Below are 13,121 nucleotides of genomic sequence, written 5' to 3' on the forward strand. Positions count from 1 at the left end.
CCAAGGTGCTGCAACTATGAGTTGATGCTTCTCATTTCTCTCCAGTCCTGTCTGTCTGTCTGTCTCTCTCCCTCTCTCCCTCCCTCCCTCCCTCTCTAGCTCTTTCTCTAAAAAAAAGTTTATGGTACCAAGCAGAGGAAATTGTTCACTAGAAATAAAAAATACCAAAAAAATTTGTACAAAGATATTCACTTCCATACTGACTATGGTGGTGAGAAGCTGGGAAAGAATCTAGATCAGGGGATGGGAACTTTTTTGGCTGAGAGGGCCATGAACGCCACATATTTTAAAATGTAATTCCGTGAGAGCCATATAACCACTCGTGTACGTTAAGCATTATCCAATAAAAATTTGGTGTTGTCCCAGAGGACAGCTGTGATTGGCTCCAGCCACCTGCAACCATGAACATGAGCGGTAGGAAATGAATGGATTGTAATACATGAGAATGTTTTATATTTTTAACATTTTTTTAATTAAAGATTTGTATGCAAGCCAGATGCAGCCATCAAAAGGGCCACATCTGGCCTGACCTGTGGTGGCACAGTGGATAAAGCGTCGACCTGGAAATGCTGAGGTCGCCGGTTTGAAACCCTGGGCTTGCCTGGTCAAGGCACATATGGGAGTTGATGCTTCCAGCTCCTCCCCCCTCCTCTCTCTCTCCCTCTCTATCTATCTCTCTCTTTCTCTCTCTCCTCTCTAAAAATGAATAAATAAAATAAAATTTAAAAAGAGCCACATCTGGCTCGCAAGCCATAGGTTCCCAACCTCTGATCTAGACGTTCAATAACAGCAGTGGGTTTGATAAATAACTCTCACTGAAAACCGTGAGGTATCCCTGGCCAGTTGGTTCAGTGGTAGAGCATCGGCCTGGCGTGCAGGAGTCCTGGGTTCGATTCCCAGCCAGGGCACACAGGAGAAACGCTCACTTGCTTCTCCACCCTTCTTCCTCTCCTTCCTCTGTCTCTCTCTTCCCCTCCCGCAGCCAAGGCTCCATTGGAGCAAAGTTTGTCCGATCGCTAAGGATGGCTCTGTGGCCTCTGCCTCAGACGCTAGAATGGCTTTGATTGCGGCAAAGCATCGCCCCCTGGTGGGCATGCCGGGTGGATCCCGGTTGGGTGCATGCAGGGGTCTGTCTGACTGCCTCCCCATTTCCAACTTTGGAAAAATACAAAAAAAAAAGAAAGAAAACCGCGAGGTAGAGGAAGGCCTTCAATGACCTTAATGACACTACCATATACTCATTAAAAAGTGGGAAAATTGCCTGACCGGGTGGTGGCGCAGTGGATAGAGCGTCGGACTGGGATGCGAAAGACCCAGGTTCGAGACCCCGAGGTCGCCAGCTTGAGTGACGGCTCATCTGGTTTGAGCAAAAAGCTCACCAGCTTGAGCCCAAGGTCGCTGGCTCGGTCTGCTGAAGGCCCGCGGTCAAGGCATGTATAAGAAAGCAATCAATGAACAATTAAGGTGTTGCAACGTTCTTATATCTCCGTTCCTGTCTGTCTGTCCTTGTCTATCCCTCTCTCTGATTCTCTCTGTCTCTGTAAAAAAAAAAAAAAAGTGGGAAAATAAAATGTGAGGTATAACATCAATTTTGTTTTTTAAATTTTTAAAAAATTTATTCATTTTAGAGAGAGGGGAAAGAGGAGGGGGAGGGGAAGAGGGAGAGGAAAATGGACAAGGGGGAGGAGGGAGAAGAGGGGACAGGGAGAAAGGGGCAGAGGAAGGGAGAGAGAAACATCGATTTGTTGTTCTACGTATTTATGCATTCATTAGTTGAGTCTTGTATGTACTATGACCGGCGATCAAACCCACATGGCGCATCAGGATGACATTCTGAACAAGTGAACAACCTGGCCAGCGCCAATTTTGTTTTTTTTTTAAAGTGTAAAAGACATATATACAAGATGTATATAGACATTAGGATATACAATATCTATAACATCTATAAACATATTCCACACATAACAGTAAAAAGACCAGAATACACCTGAATTTCATAATTACTCAGGTTGATAGGATTCCTGATGATTGTTTTTTGAACACTGCCAAATTTTCTACAACAGATATATTACTTATTTTTCCTTCTGATCACAGTGTTTATAAAGTGAAATAAAGAACAAAGGCAATGCCTGACCTGTGGTGGCACAGTGGATAAAGCATTGACCTGGAATGCTGAGGTTGCCAGTTCAAAACCCTGGGCTTGCCCGGTCAAGGCACATAGGGGAGTTGATGCTTCCAGCTCCCCTCCCTTCTCCCCCACCTCACTTCTCTAAAATGAATAAATTAAAAAAAAAAAAAAAAAAAAAAAAGAGCCTGACCGGGCGGTGGCACAGTGGATGGAGCATCAGACTGGGATGCAGAGGACCCGGGTTCAAGATCCCGAGGTAGCCAGCTTGAGTGTGGGCTCATCTGGTTTGAGGAAAGGCCCACCAGCTTGAATCCAAGGTCGCTGGCTCCAGCAAGGGGTTAATCAGTCTGCTGAAGGCCCACGGTCAAGGCACATGTGAGAAAGCAATCAATAAACTAAGGTGTTGCAACGCGCAATGAAAAACTAGTGATTGATGCTTCTCGTCTCTCTCCGTTCCTGTCTGTCTGTCCCTGTCTATCCCTCTCTCTGACTCACTCTCTCTCTCTCTGTAAATAAATAAATAAATAAATAAATAAAAATTAAAAAAAAAGAAAAAAAAAAGAACAAAGCCAAACATAAGTCTACTTGGAAACCAAAATGAAATTTAGGTATGCTCAGGATATGATGTTTTTACCACATGGCACCCACCCCCCAGCTAAACCAGTGGTCCCCACTCTCATTGTATATTTAGGGTCACTGGTGACCCCAAACCCACCGAATCAAACTATGGAATGAGGCTGTGTCACCATCATTTCTATTGTTTTTATTTTTGTTATTTTGTGGTAAAATACACAGAAAGCTTACCATCTTTTTTTGTGTGTGTGTATTTTTCTGAAGCTAGAAACCGGGAGAGACAGTCAGACAGACTCCCACATGCGCCCGACCGGGATCCACCCGGCACGCCCACCAGGGGCAACGCTCTGCCCACCAGGGGGCGATGCTCTGCCCCTCCGGGGCGTTGCTCGGCCGCGACCAGAGCAACTCTAGCGCCTGGGGCAGAGGCCAAGGAGCCATCCCCAGCGCCCGGGCCATCTTCGCTCCAATGGAGCCTCGGCTGTGGGAGGGGAAGAGAGAGACAGAGAGGAAGGAGAGGGGGAGGGGTGGAGAAGCAAATGGGTGCTTCTCCTGTGTGCCCTGGCTGGGAATCGAACCCGGGACTTCCACACGCCAGGCCGATGCTCTACCACTGAGCCAACCGGCCAGGGCCAAGCTTACCATCTTAACACAGAAGTGGAACTGTTGGATCATATGCTAATTCTATTTTTAATTTTTTTGAGGAACCACCATACTGTTTAACACAGGGACTACATACCATTTTAAGTAATAACTTTATCAACACTTTACAGTCCCTTAGTCTACCAATTATCTTTTAAAAATCTGACTTCTAATCTGGGTCACTGCAAGTCCAATTTTTTGGTTGTTGTTGTTTTTAGTGAGAGAGATAGAGAGCGAGACAGAGAGAGGGACAGATAGGGATAGACAGGAGAGAGATGAGAAGTACCAATTCTTTGTTGCGGCACCTCAGTTGTTCATTGATTGCTTTCTCAAATGTGCCTTGAATGGGGGGCTGCAGCCGAGCCAGTAACACCCTGCTCAAGCCAGCGACCTAGGGCTCAAGCCATATCTATGACCCCACAGTCAAGCTGGTGACCTTGGGGTTTCAAATCTGGGTCCTCTATGTATCAGGCTGACACTGTATACACTGCACCAATACCTGATCAGGCAGCAAACCCAATTTATAAGTTTTACCCGGCCCTGGCAGGTTGGCTCAGTGCTAGAGTGCCGGCCCGGCACATGGAACTCCCGGGTTCGATTCCCAGCCAGGACACACAGAATGTGTCCATCTGCGTCTCCACCTCTCCCCCTCTCCTTCCTCTCTGTCTCTCTCTTCCCCTCCCACAGCCAAGGCTTCACTGGAGCAAAGCTGGCCAGGACGCCCGGCTCTATGGCCTCTGCCTCAGGTGCTATAATCGCTCCAGCCGCAACAGAATGATACCTAGATGGGCAGAGCATCATCCCCTGGTGGGCATGCCAGGTGGATTCCGGTCGGGAGCAAGCAGGAGTCTGACTGCCTCCCCGCTTCTAACTTCGGAAAAATACAAAAAAAAAAAAGTTTTACCCAAATATGTGATTTTGCTATTCTATTTTTATCCACATAACACTGCTTCACTTGCATCTATCTCCTCACAGATCAACCTATTCTTCAGTTTAACGGACAGATGGCATTCTTGTAAATGCATCATAACTATTTCATACCTTAACTGTGAGCACTAGAGCTATGTACAACTTTTCACTTCCCTCCCCATCTATGACATCTTCCCTTTCTGGCCTTTTTTTGGTGTGTGTATGTATGTGACAGAGACAGAGAGAGGGACAGATAGAGACAGATAGGAAGGGAGAGAGATGAGAAGCATCAATTCTTCGTTGCAGCTCCTTAGTTGTTCATTAATTGCTTTCTCATATGTGCCTTGACAGGCGGGGGGGGGGGGGCGGGGAGGGGCGCGTGCGACACTACAGCAGACCAAGTGACCCCTTGCTCAAGCCAGCAACCTTGATGAGCCTGCGCTCAAGATGGCGACCTAGGGGTTTTGAACCTGGGTACTCTGCATCCCAGTCCAACGCTCTATCCACTGTGCCACAGCCTGGTCAGGCTTTCTGGTTATTTCTGAGTACCACTTTTGAGTTTGCCTGTTCTAGCCCCCAGCTCTTCCAGTGCTGAGTTTCTTGAGGTTCTGTCAGTCAGAGGTGTCTTCATTTCTGGTTCCACATGCTCTTTTTTTCCCCACATGCTCTTTATTACACATGCCCAAGGCTTTAAATAGTATACCAGTGACTTCCAAATCTGCAGCACAAGCCCAGCTTTTTCTCCAGAGCTTCACACCCCTCATTCTACTCCTGAATACACACTGATGTTCTACAAGCTCCACAAAACCCACACGATCAAGTCTAAACAGAAGCAGTATAGTGAGATGGCAAGAGCACATGAAGTGAAGTTATCAGAGCTACTGGGTTCAAATCCTGGCTTCACCACTTTTTAGCTAAATGCAACCTTTTTAATAGATAAAACAGGTCTAATGCTATGCAGCTTCCAGAGCCTTTTGAAGATTAAATGAAGTCAAATTTTATTTTTATTTTATTTTTTATTATTTTTTAAACATTTTCATTGATTTTAGAAAGAGAGGGGAAAAAAACACATTGATTTGTTGATACACTTATTTATGCATTCATTGGTTGATTCTAGTACGTGCCCTGACCGGGATCAAACCTGCAACCTTGGAGTCTTTATTATCTCTTAAATCTACCTCTTCTTTGTCATCCTTTCTGCTACCCTGCTAGTCTAGCCCCCAGCACCACTCACCTAAATGACTATAACAACTTCTACTTGATCTCTCTGGCTTCCATTAGTTTCTTCCTTCATCCATTCCTCATATTGCAAAGAGATCTTTCTAAAATGCAAATGAAGCCCTGGCCGGTTGGCTCAGTGGTAGAGCGTCAGCCTGGCGTGCGGGGGACCCGGGTTTGATTCCCGGCCAGGGCACATAGGAGAAGCGCCCATTTGCTTCTCCACCCCCCCCCCCTCCTTCCTCTCTGTCTCTCTCTTCCCCTCCCGCAGCCGAGGCTCCATTGGAGCAAAGATGGCCCGGGCGCTGGGGATGGCTCCTTGGCCTTTGCCCCAGGCGCTAGAGTGGCTCTGGTCTCGGCAGAGCGATGCCCCGGAGGGGCAGAGTGTCACCCCTGGTGGGCGTGCCGGGTGGATCCCGGTCGGGCGCATGCGGGAGTCTGTCTGACTGTCTCTCCCCGTTTCCAGCTTCAGAAAAATACAAAATAATAATAATAATAATAAATAAATAAATGCAAATGAGATATCACTCCCTTCCTTTTTTTAAACCCTTCAGTGACTTCCCATTTGACTCAGTATAAGGCCCTGCATGATCCACAAATCTCAAGACAAATCTAGCTTTGTGCAGCCACTTTCAAGGGTTATTTCCAAAAGAGAAGTTTCAAAACACATACTTAGATAACCCAGTAAGAGGAATGCTCTATGAAATTATTAACCATAAGCCAGTTAAAAGTTGGGGGTACAGTTACTCAAAAAGACAACAATGGCTTCAGAGTAACTGATGATGAGTGTAGTTATTTTTTCCTTAAAGATTTATTGATTTTCAGAGAAAGAGGAGAAAGAGAGAGAGAGAAAAGGGAGGAAGTATGGGAAGCATTAACTGTAGTAGTTGCTTTTTGTATGTGCCTTGACCAGGCGAGCCCAGGATTTCAAGCCAGGGACCTCAGCATTCCAGGTCGATGCTTTATCCACTGAATCACACTAGATCAGGCAGAGTGTGTGTTTTTTTCTTTCCGGGAGAGTTAAATATGTAGGAGGGAACGGTTGTTTCCTGAGACTTTTTCAGATGATATTAATACCATATCATCTCACAAAAACTTGTACATCAATGTTTACAGAATTATTCATAATAGCTAAAAAGTGGAAACAACCCAAATGTTCATCAACTGCTAAAAGGATAAACAAAATGTATATTTCATACAATGCAGTATTATTCAGCCACAAAAATGGAAGTACTGAAACAAATCACAGTATGGCTAAATCTGGAAAACATTATGCTAAGTGAAAGAAGCTAATCACAGAATGCTAGTGTATTATTCCATTTATATAAAATGTTCACAGCCTGACCAGGTGGTGGCGCAGTGGATAGAGCGTCGGACTGGGATGCCAAGGACCCAGGTTCGAGACCCTGAGGTCGCCAGCTTGAGCGCAGGCTCATCTGGTTTGAGCAAAAGCTCATCCGCTTGGACCCAAGGTCGCTGGATCGAGCAAGGGGTTACTTGGTCTGCTGAAGGCCTGCGGTCAAAGCACATGAGAAAGCAATCAATGGGCCCTGGTTGATTGGCTAAGTGGTAGAGCATCGGCCTGGTGTGCAGGAGTCCCAGGTTTGATTCTCGGCCAGGGCACACAGGAGAAGCGCCCATCTGCTTCTCCACCCCTCCCCCTCTCTTTCCTCTCTGTCTCTCTCTTTCCCTCCCGCAGCCAAGACTCCATTGGAGCAAAGTTGGCCCAGGCACTGAGGATGGCTCTGTGGCCTCTGCCTCAGGCGCTAGAATGGCTCTAGTTGCAACAGAGCGACGCCCGGTCGGACACATGCGGGAGTCTGTCTGACTGCCTCCCCGTTTCCAGCTTCAGAAACACACACACACACACACACACACACACACACACACACAAGAAAGCAATCAATGAACAACTAAAGTGTCTCAATGTGCAACGAAAAACTAATGACTGATGCTTCTCATCTCTCCGTTCCTGTCTGTCTGTCCCTGTCTATCCCTCTCTCTGACTCTCTATCTCTGTAAAAAAATAAATAAAATAAAATGTTCACAATAGGCAAATCCACAGAGACTGTAAATCAGCAGCAGGGATGGGGGAAGGAGGAATTGGGAGGGTAGAAAGACCCAATTTTATTCTCTTAAGCTATTTGTCTATCCCTATGCCAATATCATCCTGTCTGAATTACTTTAGCTTTATAGTAAGTTCTGAAATCAGTAAGTTTGAATCTTCCAACTTTGGTCTTCTTCAAAATTGTTTTGGCTTGTCTGGGTCCCCTGTATTATTCTATGAATTTTAGGATCAGTTTGTCAATCTGGGATTTTGATAGAGACTGTTTTAAATCTGTAGATCAGTGGTAGTCAACCTGGTCCCTACCGCCCACTAGTGGGCGTTCTAGCTTTCATGTTGGGCGGTAGCGGAGCAACCAAAGTATAAATAAAAAGATAGATTTAACTATAGTAAGTTGTTTTATAAAGATTTATTCTGCCAAACTTAGCAAAAATCCGACATAAAGTACTTGGTAAGTACTTATTATATGCTTTAACTTGCTGTAACTCTGCTTTATAAATTTTATAAAGTAAAGTTACTTCCCTACTTTATAAATCACTATGACTGTAGAACCGGTGGGCAGTTAGAAAATTTTACTACTAAGAGAGATACAAAAGTGGGCAGTAGGTATAAAAAGGCTGACTACCCCTGCTGTAGATCAACTTGGGGAAAACTGTCATTTTAGCAATATCGACCATTTTATATATATATATATATAAAAACCTTTCTGGTTTACCAGAAAGTCCTGTCCGTTTTTAGAATAAAACAAAACACAAATTTTTCTTACCGTCAATAAACTTTATTAAATAATATAATTGCCATTATTATTAATGATTTCTTGCCAGCGTGAGGGCAATTTGTATATTCCATTTTTTTTTTTCTTTTAAGCTGGAAATGGGGAGAGACAGTCAGACAGACTCCCGCATGCGCCCAACTGGGATCCACCCAGCACGCCCACCAGGGGTGACGCTCTGCCCACCAGGGGGCGATGCTCTGCCCCTCCGGGGCGTCGCTCTGCTGCGACCAGAGCCACTCTAGCGCCTGGGGCAGAGGCCAAGGAGCCATCCCCAGCGCCCGGGCCATCTTTGCTCCAGTGGAGCCTTGGCTGCGGGAGGGGAAGAGAGAGACAGAGAGGAAGGGGGGGTGGGGGTGGAGAAGCAAATGGGCACTTCTCCTGTGTGCCCTGGCCGGGAATCGAACCCGGGTCCCCTGCATGCCAGGCCGACGCTCTACCGCTGAGCCAACCAGCCAGGGCCTGTATATTCCATTTTTGAAAAATGTTTTTATCTTTTGATGCGAAAAATTGAACCAGTGCTTGTTTGATATCTTCTTCATTTTTGAATTTTTTGCCCTTCAAAAAATTTTGTAAGGACAAAACCAAGTGATATTCGGTACTATTCCTTCACCAAACACTTTCAATAAATTTCTATATGCTTCTGTAGCATTTCTTCCTTGTTGAAATTCGTAAAATTTACAGTGGCGTAAATGAACTTTATCAGTAGCCATGGGTACACTATCGCTTCACACATAAGACTAACGTGAATCAACTTTGTTTTAGTTAATTTGCTACGTCAGTATGTATACATGATTAAGTGATAAAAACAGAGAGGCACACATGCGCCAAATAAACGTGCTTACGTGTCGAAATGTTGTGATAGAAACGGACAGAACTTTCCAGTAGACCACATATATATATGGTGTGTGTGTGTGTGTGTGTGTGTGAGAGAGAGAGAGAGACAGAGGGACAGATAGGGACAGACAGACAGGATGGGAGAGAGATGAGAAGCATTGCAGCACCTTAGTTGTTCATTGATTGCTCTCTCACATGTGCCTTAATGGGGGGTGGGGGGCTATAGCAGACCAAGTGACCCCTTCTCAAGCCAGCAACCTTGGGCTCAAGCTGGTGAGCCTTGCTCAAACCAGAAGAGCCTGCACTCAAGCTGGTGACCTTGGGGTGTCAAACCTGAGACCTTTGCATTCCAGTCCACTGCGCCACCACCTGGTCAGGCAATATCAAGTTTTCTGATTCATGAACATAAGATGTCTTTCCATTTATTTAAGTCTTCTTTAATTTCCTTCTTTTCTTTTCTTTTTTTAAGTGAGAAGTTAGTGAGACAGATTGCCACATGTACCCTGACCGGGATCCACCCCGCAACCCCCGTCTGGGGTCAACACTTGGCCCAACCAAGCTATCCTCAGCACCTAGGGCTGACACTCGAACCAGTCAAGCTGCTGGCTGCAAGAGGAAGAGGGGGTGGGGGGGTGGGGAGGAGAGGAAGAGAAGCAGATGGTTGTTTCTCATGTGTGCCCTGACCAGGCAACTAACCTGGGACATCTGCATGCTGGGCCGACACTCTATCCACTGAGTGAACCGGCCAGGGCCTTCTTTAATTTCTTTCAATAATGTTTTGTAGTTTTCAGAGTATAATTACACATTTTTATTTGTAAATTTATTTCTAAGTATTTAATTCTGTTTGATGCTATTGTAATGAAAACATTTTCTTAATTTTATTTTCAGATCCAGTATTTCTTTTACTTCTAAGGTAGATACAAGTATACTGTACAAAGTATATGTCTAAGTTAGGGGTTGTTTTGCCAGTATAACCCAGTATAGCATACTGTACTACTAGATCCTACAGGAAGGATACCTGTGCCTTTGTGAACTACTAAAATAAGAATGTCTTGGGTTTCCTCTAATTCTAGACTTCTGTCAGCTTCCCGCCTCCTCTGGTCTCTAAGGTCTGGGACTGTGGAGTATGGCTTGTCCCTGAACTTGACCATTGGGTTTTATCTTAACCATCTTTCTTTCTGATGATGATGGATAATGTCTGTGGCCTTAGCCACTCCTCTTTCCTTTTTGCTGATAATTCAATCTTACAGGATTTCCTTCAAATTAGAAAACAGGTTAGACACATAGAATCTTCTATAATGTTCATGTCCTGGACTTCCTTCAGCAATTTTGGTCACTTTCCGCATTTACAGGTTTTTAGTTATACACAGGCCATGGATATTCTGAGAGCTTGAGTGTCAAATTTGTTGCACTAGATAAGATTCTACTTACATTTTGTGAGTCATTAATTACCAATAGCTAAAAAGGCCAGGGGAATTAGACACAGCCATCATAAACAAGGATGTCCATGTCCTTTCTAAATTCATGCTCAGAGCACACTTCCTCCTCTCTAGCACCTCATTCTTTCATGCTCTGGTTGTGTTTGTCTGGGTGTACATCTGCATTAGTGGCTTAATACAACAAAATGGATTAGAATAAAATTTAATAACCTCTGTTTTACTGACACTGACTCAAAGGGTAGTTTTATCAACACCCTTAAAGGGGCATCAGCTGGGCTCTGAGGAAGCTAGATGGCATGAAGCTAGGCAGGTTTGATAACAAGGTATTTCCTGCTCAAGCAGGCAGAGCTGGTTTTTTCCCTGTCCCTTATTTCAGTGACTACCCTTTCTCACCCCCAACATTTCCCTACTGCTTGAACCCACATCCTTATACAGTGGTATTTTGAGATACGAGCAGACCACATACGAATTTTTAAAGAAATGAGCTGCGACTCAGTCCATATATATATATTTTTTTGTATTTTTCTGAAGCAGGAAACGGGGAGAGACAGTCAGACAGACTCCCGCATGCACCCGACCGGGATCCACCCGGCACGCCCACCAGGGTCGACGCTCTGCCCACTAGGGGGCGATGCTCTGCCACGACCAGAGCCACTCTAGCGCCTGGGGCAGAGGCCAAGGAGTCATCCCCAGCGCCTGGGCCATCTTTGCTCCAATGGAGCCTCGGCTGCAGGAGGGGAAGAGAGAGACAGAGAGGAAGGAGGGGGGGGGGTGGAGAAGCAAATGGGCGCTTCTCCTATGTGCCCTGGCCAACCGGCCAGGGAATCATTCAGTTTTAAATCTAAAATAAAGGTTAACCTAGAAACTTCTTCTCTTACAATAGGAGGCAGAATTTACATACCACCTTGCATTGATTGTAGTTCCTCCCCCTTCCTGGAATCTTGAGGATAAAATACCTCTAGGCTAGTGAGGGAAGTTGAAAGATTTGTAAATATCTTTGATTGGGTTACCTTAAAAGTCTTAATGTTTCTGTGTATCCCCTGAACAAATGCTGCCAGCCTATGCCATGATGTCATGCTCTCCCCTGCCTGTGTGTGATCAAGGGTATATATGCAGCCCCTGAACTATTTTTGGCATGGCACGATTTGGGCTTGCAGATGCCCCGTGTCAGCCATATGTGGCCGGCATATTAATAAATCTCCTCAACACCCGTGATATGTTTATACATCATTGATTTGGCATGGCAGGAGGTTACAAGAAGAACCTTCAAATCGGCATGGAAATAGTTATGGCCTGATGTTCTTGCAGACAGGGGCTTTGAAGGATTCGAACCAGAGACCGAGACCGAGACCGAGACCGAGACCAAGGTAGAAGCGTTGGGGAGATTGTGTCCCTCAGAAAGTCGATGGGTCCGGTGGTAGATGAGGGTGACGTAAAGGAGCTCATTGAGGAACATGAGGAGGAACTCTACTGAGGAGTTGAAGGAGCTACAGATGATGCAACATACGGAGCTTCTGCAAGAGATTAGCAGTGAGGAGGAGGCAGAGTTGGAGGAAGTGATTTCTCCAAGTGAAATTAAAGACATGCTGGCAGCCTGACCTGTGGTGGCGCAGTGGATAAAGCGTCGACCTGGAAATGCTGAGGTCGCCGTTTTGAAACCCTGGGTTTGCCTGGTCAAGGCACATATGGGAGTTGATGCTTCCAGCTCCTCCCCCCTTCTCTCTGTCTCTCTCCTCTCTCAAATAAATTAAATTAAAAAAAAGACATGCTGGCAATGTGGGAGAAGCTTTCAAGTTTCATTGAAAAAAAAAAAACACCCAGAACAAGTTTCAACTGGTCATGCTTCAGCACTTTTTTTTTTTTTTTTTACAGAGGCAGAGATAGGGACAGACAGACAGGAACGGAGAGAGATGAGAAGCATCAATCATCAGTTTCTCGTTGCGACTTCTTAGTTGTTCATGGATTGCTTTCTCACATGTGCCTTGACCGCGGGCCTTCAGCAGACCGAGTAACCCCCTGCTGGAGCCAGGGGCCTTGAGCCAGCTGGTGAGCTCTTTGCTCAAGCCAGATGAGCCCGTGCTCAAGCTGGTGACCTCAGGGTCTCGAACCCGGGTCCTTCCGCATCCCAGTCCGATGCTCTATCCATTGCGCCATCACCTGGTCAGGCGCTTCAGCACTTTTTAATGACACTTGTTTGTCACATTTCTGTAACATTTTAAAAGGCAGGCAAAAGCAAACCTCTTTGGATAGATTTTTATTCAAAAGTCCTGCAAGTGAAAGTGCCGAAAGTGCAGCCAAAAAGGCAAAAACAGGTGATGATTAAATGAAAAATATGCAATGTTAAGCTTAGGTTAAGTTTAAAGTTAAGAAAGTGCATTGTTTTACAATTAAGTTTTTGTGGTTTCATTTTAAGTAAAGAAAGAGCAGTTTTAGTTTTTTTTTTGTTTGTTTGTTTGTTTTTTCATTTTTCTGAAGCTGGAAACAGGGAGAGACAGTCAGACAGACTCCCGCATGCGCCTGACCGGGATCCACCCGGCA

General features: G+C 45.3%; 1 protein-coding gene across 2 annotated transcripts in view; it reads right to left on the reverse strand.

Annotated features, from left to right (window-relative positions):
• The window catches only part of GFOD2 (Gfo/Idh/MocA-like oxidoreductase domain containing 2), a 54,124-nt gene that overhangs the window by 14,975 nt on the left and 26,028 nt on the right, over window positions 1-13,121 (reverse strand). The gene's annotated exons all lie outside the window — the stretch shown is intronic.

Source organism: Saccopteryx bilineata, chromosome 9 (assembly GCF_036850765.1).
Source record: "Saccopteryx bilineata isolate mSacBil1 chromosome 9, mSacBil1_pri_phased_curated, whole genome shotgun sequence".
NCBI lineage: Eukaryota > Metazoa > Chordata > Mammalia > Chiroptera > Emballonuridae > Saccopteryx > Saccopteryx bilineata.